Here is a 12,787-nt window from a genome sequence, read left to right on the forward strand (position 1 = left end):
TCAGCACCAAACAATACGAAGGGGCTCCATGGACAGAGAATTGCAGGGCGAGGTAGAATTCCAAAACCACTCATCACTGATGCAAATGCGCGAAGCAGGAAAGTGTGGTGTCGAAGCAATAAAACCTGGACACTAGAGCAATAGTAGAACGTCATTTGGTCGAATAAGTCTTGTTTCACACTGTTTCCAACTTCAGGTCGAGTTTACGTCCAAATAGTGAAACATGGCGGGCCTTCGGATATATGTGGGAGCCATATCGTGGTATTCCATGGACCTCATAGTTACTCCGCAAGGTCGCATTACTGCCACAGATGATATTACCATTTTGGCTGATCAGGTCCAACCCAGGGTTCAGTGTTTGTACCCCAATGACGACGTTGCGCTCCAAGACGACAGGTACCCCTGTTCATACGACTACCATCGTCCTGAATTGGTTTTGTGAGTACCAAGATAAATTGTAAGATCTCCCTTGGCTACCACAGCCACCAGATATCAATATTATTGTGCCTCTGTGATCCACTTTGATGAGAAGGGTGCGTGATCGCTTTCCACCTCCAATATCGGCACCAGAACTTGCCACTATTCTGCGACAAGAATTGTAGAAGAGTCACTTAAAAACTATACAGCACCTGCGTTTATCCAATCCGAGACGACTGGAAGTTGTTTTGAATGGCAACAGTTTTCCTACAACGAATTAGGAATGGAAATTTGTTGTTTTTTTCGGTTTTCCATATTTTTTTCCACACCCTGTGTACTCAGCAAACTACTGTACAGTGCGCGGCGTAGGGTACTTCGTTCGACTGTTATCGTTGTTCTTTCCTACACTATTAGCCATTAAAATTGCTACACCATGAAGATGACGTGCTACAGACGCGAAATTTAACCGACAGGAAGAAGATGCTGTGATATGCAAATGATTAGCTTTTCAGAGCATTCACACAAGGTTGGCGCCGGTGGCGACACCTTCAGTGTGCTGACATGAGGAAAGTTTCGAACAGATTTCTCATACACAAACACCAGTTGACCGGCGTTGCCTGGTGAAACGTTGTTGTGATGCCTCGTGTAAGGAGGAGAAATGCGTACCATCACGTTTCCGACTTTGATAAAGGTCGGATAGTAGCCTAATGCGATTGCGGTTTATCGTATCGCGACATTGCTGCTCGCGTTGGTCGAGATTCAATGACTGTTAGCAGAAAATGGAATCGGTGGGTTCAGGAGGGTAATATGGAACGCCGTGCTGGATCCCAACGGCCTCTCATCACTAGCAGTCGAAATGACAGGCATCTTATCCGCATGGCTGTAACGAATCGTGCAGCCACGTCTCGAACCCTGAGTCAACACATGGGGACGTTTGCAAGACAACAACCATCTGCACGAACAGTTCGACGACGTTTGCAGCAGCATGCACTATCAGCTCGGAGACCATGGCTGTGGTTACTCTTGACGCTGCATCACAGACAGGAGCGCCTGCGATGGTGTACTCGACGACGAACCTGGATGCACGAATGGCAAATCGTCATTTTTTCGGATGAATCCAGGTTCTGTTTACAGCATCATGATGGTCGCATCCGTGTTTGACGACATCGCGGTGAACGCACATTGGAAGCGTGTATTCATCATCGCCATACTGGCGTATCATCCGGCGTGATGGTATGGGGTGCCATTGGTTACACGTCTCGGTCACCTCTTGTTCGCATTGACGGCGGGCACTTTGAACAGTGGACGTTACATTTCAGATGCGTTACGACCCGTGGCTCTACCCTTCATTCGATCTCTGCGAAACCCTACATTTCAGCAGGCTAATGCACGACCGCATGGTGCAGGTCCTGTACGGGCCTTTCCGGATGCAGAAAATGTTCGACTGCTGCCCTGGCCAGCACATTCTCCAGATCTCTCACCAATTGACAACGTCTGGTAAATGGTGGCCGAGCAACTGGCTCGCCACAATACCCCAGTCATTACTCTTGATGAACTGTGGTATCGTGTTGAAGCTGCATGGGCAGCTGTACCTGTACACGCCATCCAAGCTCTGTTTGACTCAATGCCCAGGCGTATCAAGGCCGTTATTACGGCTAGAGTTGGTTGTTCTGGGTACTGATTTCTCAGGATCTATGCACCCAAATTGCGTGAAAATGTAATCACATGTCAGTTCTAGTGTAGTATATTTGTCCAATGAATACCCGTTTATGATCTGCATTTCTTCTTGGTGTAGCAATTTTAATGCCCAGTATTTCACTTCTGTATTGAGCAATGGGAAAAATGACTATCCGTATGCTTTCTGTACGACTCCTGGTGTCTCCCTTTTATTCTCCTAATACCTACGCGTGACATACAGTGGTGGGAACAGTGCTGTCGTACAATCTTGCTCGAATGCTGGCTCTCTAAATGTACGCTACAGGATTCTGTGACGCAAACTGTAGCCTTTACTGAGAATATTTTTCAGGAATTGCCTGAGCATCTGTGTAACACTTTGGTTTGGCTTATATCGATCTGCTGCGTGCCTAGATGCGGATCTGTGAATTCGTTCTATGTCTTACTTGGTGAAGACACTCAATGTTGCGGCAGTACTCTCGAAAAGACCGAGCAAGCGTACTGTATGCGATTAACTTTACAGATGCACAGCACTTTCCCAAAGTGCGTACGTATTCCAGTCTCAGGGCCCATTTAAGGCACAAGTGACACCAGCCACCTCTTGGGGCACCAAGGTGAGAGAGCGCCCAAGTGCAATATTTATATACTGTGTGTATCGCAAATAGTAGCGAAAACTGACACGGGTGAAAATGTACGAGGGGAAGCGAGGGGGATCAGATGGCAAATGTTGAGTCTCTTGTGTGGAAAAATGTTTTTGAGCCGCCGCTGTCCATTCGCCTTCGATACTACAGATTTTACTCGCGGTCCTATTTCATATCCCCCCGCTTCTTGCTTCGAGTGTACGTTATATTCTGACAAGAGGGCACGTTTTTGTTTCTTGATAACAATTTGCCCATTGTACTCGTATTAAAATGTCAGTGCTACGAGTGTGGAAAAGATGTTGCGGTTTTGTTTGTTGTCAGAACTCCTGCCCAAATTACTGCGGGGCTCCAGAATGGATTTTCGCTCTGCAGCGGATTGTGCGCTGGTTTGAAATTACCAGACAGATTAAAACTGTGTGTTGAATTGGGAACGAACCTGGGACCTTTGTCTTTAGGGTGCAAGTGCAAGTACTCAACCGACTGTGTCATCCAAGCACGACTCACCGACCCGCCCTTACAGCTTCATTTTCGGGTCTTTGGGTCGTACTTGAATGACAGTCTGTTGAGTAAATGCACGCGAAAGGTAAAGGTCCCAGGTTCGAGTCCCACCCCAACACACAATTTTAATGTGACACGAAGTTTCAAATTGGATATGTTAGTTTGATGTATGGCAGATTGGTTCATCCATTTTTTAGTCGGTAATAAAGCCAGCCACGATTATCAGACTCAGTTTTACAGTTTTGACTGCGTGTCCATTTCTCTTTTGTTACAGAATTTTAAACTGAGACTCAGGTGTTTATTTTAATACATGTAACATCCGCGCTTAGAACTGTCACCCAGAGTTTACTTGTTCTCACAGTGGTTGGCTCTTTCCTTGTTATTAGTGGTAAGCCATTATATGTACGAGGATTAACATTTAGCATTTTTCAGCTAATTTTAGTTTTGTTTAGTGTCTTTTCGTGACTGTATTACGGTTTTATTCAAGCGTAATGGAAGGGTATGTAGAAATGGGTCCTTCCAAACGCGATTTTTTTTACCATCCGTTGTAATGTATTGATAAGAAACAACTGTGGGTGGTGTCATTGTTGGAAGGCGCTCATAGTCTGTGTCCATGGGCCATTGTCCCAAGAAGATTGCTGAAGAGACAGGCACAGATCCAGTATTCGGTTCTTAGGGTTTCCGTACTGTCTCCGTTGGCCCACTCCTCCCTCGCCTCTCCCCCCGCCCCCTCCCCCCAAAGAAAGTGTAACTTCCAGTCACCCCCACGTTAAGTGCGCCGCAGACGTGTACAATTTTAGTAATAGCTTTTTAATCTATGAATACTACCTTGGTTTAGAATAACCACCACCATCATTATCATCATCATCATCATCATCATCATAAGTAGTTGTGCTCATTGCTTAGCGTTGTGACACTGTTATCCTAGTGTGTCCAAGCCCGCTGAAGAGGTAGACTGAAGTTGTTCTTGCTTTGATCCATCCACCTCCTCGCTGCTCTCCCTTTTGGTTTCGTGCACTCCATCATTCCTTCTGTGATTATTTTCTCTAAACTTTCTGCACGTCAAAATATGGCCAAAGAACTGCAGAATTTTTTTGGTTGGCATTAGAAGAAAGGTGCCTGGAAATAGTGAATTGCTCGATAGTGGGCATATTAGTTTTCTTTTGAACCTTTTTATGGTCAGCATCCTGCGCCAGCATTACGATGCTTACCTCTGCTCTTAAAAAGTCTATTTTGCTAGCTTTAAAAAACATTGAAAACATGAGCGTTTCAACAAGTCGAATCTCTCTGTTGTTCGATATGGATCTGTTTCTACCAGATTTTGGTTAGCTGCTTCGTAGCCACTCGCTCTTGATTGGTCTTCTCACCTTCACAACGTCCCGTGTTGACCCAAAACAGAACAAAGAATGAATGACTACCTGTTCTTTTAATCGATTTGAGAGTAGGACCTGAGGTCCTCGAACAATTATCATGAGTTTAGAGCTGCTGATGTTGATGTCTGATCCATTCGATAGATTAACGTCCTTTACTTCGATTAGTAGCTCAGCAAGTTCGTCTCCGCTGATGGCTAAATGCATGGTTTCATCAGCAAATCGGTGGTTATTAATAGTTCTTTCACTAAATGAGATGCCATTAGTCCAACCATTAAGAGCTTTCCTAATGACATGTTCGTATAGATTATGGGCTGCTGGGGGCATAGGATACAACCATTTGTCACTCTTAGTACCCTGAAGAAATCACCCGTGCAGGCATTATTCTTCACAGATGCTTGGTGGTTATTGTATAGACATCTGATCAGTGCTGTCAGATGTGTGGGATACCAAGCTCTTCAAGCATCTGCCAGAAATTTTCCCAGAAAATACAGTCAAACGCTTTCCTATATTAAAGCAAGCAGACAAAAACAGGAACACAGAATTCTCGCAATTTCTCGTTCATTAGTCGCATGTCGAGAGTTTGTTCACAAGTTCCTTTTACTTCAGCAAAATCTGCTGTTCCTGATTGACCCGTAAGATAGTAAGTTGCTTAACTTCTTGATTTCCACACGATCGTTAATTCCAGAATACAACTTTTCACAATACTTTTTCAACCTCGCAACAGCGTTTTCCTTGTCTCCGGTAGGGTTGCCATTCTCTTCGTCTACCACCCACGTACGAGGGTTAAATTCACCTGTGATGGTACCAGGTTTCTTGAAAAGACTACGAACTTGATTGTAATTATTATGTTCTTCTATTTCTTCACAGACACCGTTAGTGAAATGTCTGATCCTTTCACAATTGCGCTGTATTTCTCTGCACAGTTTCCTATGTGTGCCCTGATCCTGGGTAGTGTGTATACCAATTCTCTTCAGACAGCTTCTCTGTAGTGTGGACTGTGGTATCCAGGGATGTTTTGCACTTTGTGGTTGTTATGATGTTGGAACTGACGAGGATACAACCTCCTTGATTCAAGTACATGTTTGTAATGTTGGTGCTTCCTTATCAAGACTGATGTCGTGGAGTTTTGATCTTAATAGACTCACCGAATTGCCGAAGAGCATAACGACCAACGAATTGCACTTCAGAAAACTGTAGCCCTTGAAAAGCTTACGTCCGAAATTTGTAAGTACTTGTCACACAGTAAATTTAAGAACTATAATAACAACAGACTTAAAATTTTGATAACGTCGTACTTTACACATTAGAAAATCGAAGTGTGCACGCACTGTTAGCAGCATTTCACTAAGCATCAAGGTTGTGAACACCGAACACCGATCTCCTAGCTATGGGTATACGAGCGTGTAAATGAAGAATTCAGCCTTTCTGCTACTTATTATTTTTAGTGGTGGGTATTTTTTCTGTTGTGCTTTACTAAACTACCTGTTGTTTTCTGATTCTACCTGTGGGCTCACGAAATTTGTCGGGTATCTTGTTGGTAGCAGGTGGGATCAGTCTTTGAATGTGCATCCTTATGTGGCTGGAATGCTACCGGTCAGACCACGTGAGCTGGCTCTGACGCAAGCAGCTTGCGTTAAAAGTAGCTTATAAGTTCCTCTCCTTTTGAGAGACTCTTAGTTGTGTTCTTCTTTCACAGATGAGGCCTACCGACCTGTTCTGGCCATAGTTCCATGTTTTAAATGGCCGTCTTATGTCCCTTTGGGTATGTATTGTAAGACCATCTGTGGAATTCTTGTTCCTTCCATTCGTTGCAGATGTTTCTCCCAGTTTTACGTTCTTCTTCTTGTCACCCACTGCAAAAATATTCAGTTCGCAGCAATGTTTTCATTAGGAATTGTTTCCAACGTAGTGCAACCTTTGACTGCTTGTGAAAATTTCATTTGAGCCGCCTGAACACGGCTAGAATCTTTTCTCTTCATAATCCAAGATTCACAGTCATACAGTAGAAAAATTGTATTCATCACTTTATACAATTTCATTTTTGTCCTTTTCTCGTTACAGTGCTACATATACTTTGATATCTTTCTCACCTGACGTCTATATCCTTACGTTCGTTAAAAGTTATGTAGTTCCCTAGGTAACTGAAGGGCATAACTTGGTCCAGAATGCGATCTTCAATTAGTTTTATTTCGTAATGGTTATTACTCATGTAATGCCGTTGTCTTAGTTGTACCTACTCCTACCTTAAAAATATGGTCCTCTCCAATTAAGTTTAAAAGATGGATTGATTTTTGTTCTTTACTTCAGAATTTACCATTAATACGCTGGTATGCAAAACTTAACCACGGAATTAACTTTCGCATGATGTGTCACTGCCAAGTGACATAGCGCGATGAAACTTTTACCATACATAGGACTGACGGAGTACATCGAAAAAATTCAAAGAAAGGCAGCACGTTTTGTATTATCGCGAAATATGGGAGAGAGTGTCACAGAAATGATACAGGATTTGGGCTGGAAATCATTAAAAGAAAAGCATTTTTCGCTGCGACGGAATCTTCTCACGAAATTCCAATCATCAACTTTCTCCTCCGAATGCGAAAATATTTTGCTGACACCGACCTATATAGGGAGGAAATCAGAGCCCGTACGGAAAGATACAGGTGTCCATTCTTTCCGCGCGCTATACGAGATTGGAATAATAGAGAATTGTGAAGTTGGTTCCATTAACCCTCTGTCAGGCACTTAAATGTGATTTGTAGAGTATCGATGTAGATGTAGATACATAGAATGAATAGCTGAGGTACAGTGCAGAATGTAACTGAGAAATACGCAATGAGACGAACAGAAATGAGACTATTATTCAAAGACAATAATTACAGTGAAGTCACCGCGAATCAAGATGGTCCCTTGGGCATTACAAACGGCGGGACAAGGCTCTAATAGGGTGTGTGGTCAGCACGGCCAGCAGTGCACGCCCTGCAACGTGCTCCCACGCTGGACACAAGGCTGTTGTGGTAGGACGTTCCATTGCTTCACCAGCGCGGATGACAGCTGCTCGATAGTCATTGTGCGTGCTGACGTGCCACAGCGCGGCTCCCCGACGCACCCCACAGCGGTCGATGGAGTTGACGTCGGGGACAACGGGCCAGCCAGTGCATTCGCCGAATGTTCTCTCGTTCCAGGAGCTGCTCCATCACTGCTGTTCGAAGCGGTCGCGCATTGTCATACTTAAAAATTGAAGAGCTGAGTGCACCGCTGAAAAGACGCACATAAGGAAGGAAGGAGTATTGAGTCACAACGTTGGCCATTAAAGTATAACGTGTTCAAAGATTTGGAGATCAGTACGTCCATGGAACATCATGCCTCCCTACAACGTGGACACTTGGACCGCCAAAACGCTCGTGTTCTACAATGTTCCTAGATGCGCCTTGAAAGGAGGGTATTAGATGAACATCAACAAAAGCAAAACGAGGATTATGGAATGTAGTCGAATTAAGTCGGGCCGGCCGAAGTGGCCGTGCGGTTAAAGGCGCTGCAGTCTGGAACCGCAAGACCGCTACGGTCGCAGGTTCGAATCCTGCCTCGGGCATGGATGTTTGTGATGTCCTTAGGTTAGTTAGGTTTAACTAGTTCTAAGTTCTAGGGGACTAATGACCTCAGCAGTTGAGTCCCATAGTGCTCAGAGCCATTTGAACCATTTGAATTAAGTCGGGTGATGCTGAGGGAATTAGATTAGGAAGTGAGACACTTAATGTAATAGATGAGCTTTGGTATTTGGGGAGTGAAATAACTGATGATGGTCGAAGTAGAGAGGATATAAAATGTAGACTGGCAATGGCAAGGAAAGCGTTTCTGAAGAAGAGAAATTTGTTAACGTCGAGTATAGATTTAAGTGTCAGGAAGTCGTTTCTGAAAGTATTTGTATGGAGAGTATCCATGTATGGAAGTGAAACATGGACGATAAATAGTTAAGACAAGAAGAGAATAGAAGCTTTCGAAATGTGGTGCTACAGAAGAATGCTGAAGATTAGATGGATAGATCACATAACTAATGAGGTGGTATTGAATAGAATTGGGGAGAAGAGGAGTTTGTGGCACAACTTGACTAGAAGAAGGGATCGGTTGGTAGGACATGTTCTGAGGCTTCAAGGGATCGCCAGTGTAGCATCGGAGGGCAGCGTGGAGGGTAAAAATCGTAGAGAGAGACCAAGAGATGAATACACTAAGCAGATTCAGAAGGATGTAGGTTGTAGTAGGTACTGGGAGATGAAGAAGCTTGCACAGGATAGAGTAGCATGGAGAGCTGCACCAAACCAGTCTCAGGACTGAAGACCACAACAACAACCACCTCTTGACATTTTAGGTTATGTGAAGCGTCACATCTCAGACTGAATCTGCTCTCATCTCAGAGCTCGCGGTCCCACTCCTCGTTGGCTTAGTCCCTATACTCATGGCACCATCTCAAACGGTACCGCCGATGTGCGGATGCCGAAGGAACACTCAGTGTACTGATCATCCGGCAAACAGACTACTCCCATGCAGTGGTCGTTCCACTGTGGAGGGTGAGATCGTGTGCCTTGTAGTTACGTTAAACGTCGTTGCAGTTGCAGGCGCTGTTTGACATGAGTCCCTTCTTGCCTGTTGCACATTGTAGCGGCCGTCTGCTGCTGTAGTTGACCGTGGTCGACCATTCCTCTCCTTTGGACAGCCTGTGGTTTGGCGCTCTCTCTATGTACATGAAACATCTCCTTCCATTTTCTCGATGACTATCCCGTGTTAAGTAATGTCCAGCTGACCGTCATAAATTACGGTGACTTCAGTCTTTGATTTAAAGTGTATTTCTATTCATTTCATTGCGTATTTCTTTCAGTTAACTTCTGTACTATACTGTAGTAGTTCTTTGTATGCATGGTCCAAGTTTCACCGAACTATGTTATTTGGCAGTGACACAGGATGTGAAAGTTACATTCATCTGTAAGTTTTGAACATCAGTATAAAATTTCCTCAGCAGTAGTAGTATGTTAATTTATTTGTTCTTGTTTATAATGACCCCGTTTCTTTCAGTTTTCTGATATTATCGTTTACATACATTAAGTAGGCGGAAAAATACACCTTTGTGTCACATCTTGGTTTATTGAACTCTTTTACCCTGCGCAACTGGGAGCATCAAACATAAAGTAAGTTTCATTACACAGCCTCTTGCATTTTATTAATCGATATGGATATCCATATTTTACTGTAATCTCCCAATCGTGTAAAAGCCTCACCACTCATCAATCCTAAAATGAGCCCAACAGACCCTTTGTTTTTATGGTATTATATTCTCCGAAAGTTAGCTATCATACCTGCGAACTACATATATTTTAAGTTGTACACGCTTCTAGAAAAATAATTTTTTTGGTGGGAGGGAGAGGTAATTCATGACTCCATAAACCTCCCTCCCCCCCCCCCAAATCTCTCTCTCTCTCTCTCTCTCTCTCTCTCTCTCTCTCTCTCTCTCTCTCTCTCCTCCCCCCTCTCCCTCCCCAAACCTCCTCTCGTCCCTTTGGGGCCGGCCGCGGTGGTCTCGCGGTTCTAGGCGCGCAGTCCGGAACCGTGTGACTGCTACGGTCGCAGGTTCGAATCCTACCTCGGGCACGGATGTGTGTGATGTCCTTAGGTTAGTTAGGTTTAAGTAGTTCTAAGTTCTAGGGGACTTATGACCACAGCAGTTGAGTCCCATAGTGCTTAGAGCCATTTTTTTACAGCAAAAGGTGAGTCCCATAGTGCTCGGAGCCATTTCAAATGGCTCTGAGCCATTTGAAAACCAAAGGGACGAAAAAATGGCTCTGAGCACTATGGGACTTAACATCTGAGGTCATCAGTCCCCTAGAACTTAGAACTACTTAAACTTAACTAACGTAAGGGCATCATACACATCCATGCCCGAGGCAGGATTCGAACCTGCGACCGTAGCGGTCGCGCGGTTCCAGACTGAAGTGCCTAGAACTGCGCAGGCACAACGGCCGGCCTTTTGGTTTTGGAATAGCGTCTGTTACGAGGCAGGACTTTTTTTTATCACTGACGTAAGCATTTAATTAATATTTAACAAGGGCGCTGATAACCATGAGGAAGTGGGGAGAAGGTTTATGAGGTTCTGGATTCCCCCCCCCCCCCCCCAGCCCACCCCAAGAAAAAATTTATTGTTGTAGAAGCATTTATAATTTTAAGTATATTAATTTCCAGGTGTTATAGCTAACTTTCGGAGAATATAGTATCATAAAAACTAGGAGTCTGTCCGGCTGATTTTTGGATCGATGAGGAAAGAGGTTCTTATATAAGTAGGAGATTACAGCAAAAGGTGGATATCCAAATCACTTAATAAACTGTCAGGAGTCAGTATAATGGAACTTACAGTATGCTTAATGCTCTGTGGAGGGCAACAGACAGATTCCGTATTTCTAGATTTCCGGAAAGGGTTCGACGCGGTGGTCCATTATAGACTGTCAAAGAACGTACGAACACACGGAATAGGTTCACAGATGTGATTGGATGGTTCGAAGACTTCGTAAGCTATAGAACCCAGTATGTTGTCCTCGACGGCGAGTGTTCATTAGAGACAAGGTTATCTTCAGGAGTGCTCCAAGGAAGTGTGCTAGGTACGCTTTTATTCTCTATATACATAAATGATTTGATGATTTGACGCACAAGATGGGCAGCCGGCTGCAGTTGTTTGCTGATGACGCTCTGGTGTACAGGAGGTGTATTGTAGGAGGATACAAGACGAATTAGACAAAATTTCTGGTTGGTGAGACGAATGATAGCTAGCTCTAAATGTAGAAAATGAATTTTAATGTGGATACAGCATTAGTGGTGTTCTATTGTCAGAGTCAAGTCGTTTAAATATCTGGGCGTATCGTTGCAAAGCTGTATGAAATGGAACGAGCATGTGAGAACAGTTTGTTTATTGAGAGAATTTTAAGAATGAGTGGTTCACCTGTAAAGAAGATCCCAAATAGGACGCTGGTACGACCTATTCTTGAGTACTGCTAGAGTGTTTGGGATCCATACCAGGTCGGGTTAAAGGAAGACATCGAAGCAGTTCAGATGCGGGCTGCTAGAATTGTTACTGGAGCTTCGAACAACGCGCAAGAGTTACGTAGATGCTTCGGGAACTAAACTGGGAAACCCCGGAGGGAAGGCGGCATTCTTTTCGAGGGAAACTATTGATAAAATTTAGAGAACCGGGATTTGAAGTTGACTGTAGAACAATTCTGCTGCCTCCAACTGCGCGTAAGGGCGACGAAGATAAGATACGAGAAATTAGGGCTCATACAGAGACATACAGACAGTCGTTTTTCCATTGTTCTGTTGGCGAGTGGAACAGGAAAGGAAATGACTAGTAGTGTGTAACATCATAGATTAAGGGTCGACCTGCGACAGCAATCGCACAACTTGCGTACGGGCAGCTAGACGCCGCCGCGAGCGCTAAGAGTGCATTGCGATCGCAGGCGCGCGTGTTGCGTACGGGCCGCGAGGTGCCGCCAGGAGCGCAACCGTACATAAGTGCCTACGCAGTTCGGCCAGCTCTCATTTTGTTGGCATCTCATTTTTGCCTATTCTCTTATTTGCTTAGTTGCTTAGCTCTTATTCGTTTATGGCTCATGTTATTGTGCTCTCTTTCAGCCATTCTGATTGTTTTGATTTACTCCCAATTGAGAAGTGCTCATTTTGGCATTTCACTTGTGCATATTTCTCATTTTGCTAATAATATTCTCCTTAGCTTTTTACAGTTGAATTGATTAACATAGTTTCATGTACTGTTTGTTCATTTCAGCCTGTTCATATTTTGATGGTCTTTAAATACTGTAATAATTATCGGAAGCATTTCTTGCCTTAAACTTGTGTAAAGTATTCTCGATGTAGGATTTGTTCTGTGACACAGGTGTAAGGTTTTGAATATAAATTATACACGAAACTGTGCTTTAAAAGGAATTTATTTTTTTTCAGTTTGTACTACATCAGACGACGATTTTGTGATATGAGGGAGAAATTTGAGGGGCGAACCCGTGGAAATAGTCTTAAGTGATCCCCTTTAAAAAGTAAAAATTCGTATGACACTGAAAGACGTGACACTGTAGGCACCATATATAATATATATATATACGTCACGAGTGGTACGGAGCACCTCCTGCCACGCGC

At 43.9% G+C, this 12,787-nt stretch overlaps 1 protein-coding gene across 4 annotated transcripts in view; it reads left to right on the forward strand.

Moving 5' to 3' along the window:
• The window catches only part of LOC126484579 (semaphorin-1A), an 893,741-nt gene that overhangs the window by 135,274 nt on the left and 745,680 nt on the right, over positions 1-12,787 (forward strand). The gene's annotated exons all lie outside the window — the stretch shown is intronic.

This window comes from Schistocerca serialis, chromosome 6 (genome assembly GCF_023864345.2).
Source record: "Schistocerca serialis cubense isolate TAMUIC-IGC-003099 chromosome 6, iqSchSeri2.2, whole genome shotgun sequence".
In the NCBI taxonomy this organism is placed as follows: domain Eukaryota; kingdom Metazoa; phylum Arthropoda; class Insecta; order Orthoptera; family Acrididae; genus Schistocerca; species Schistocerca serialis.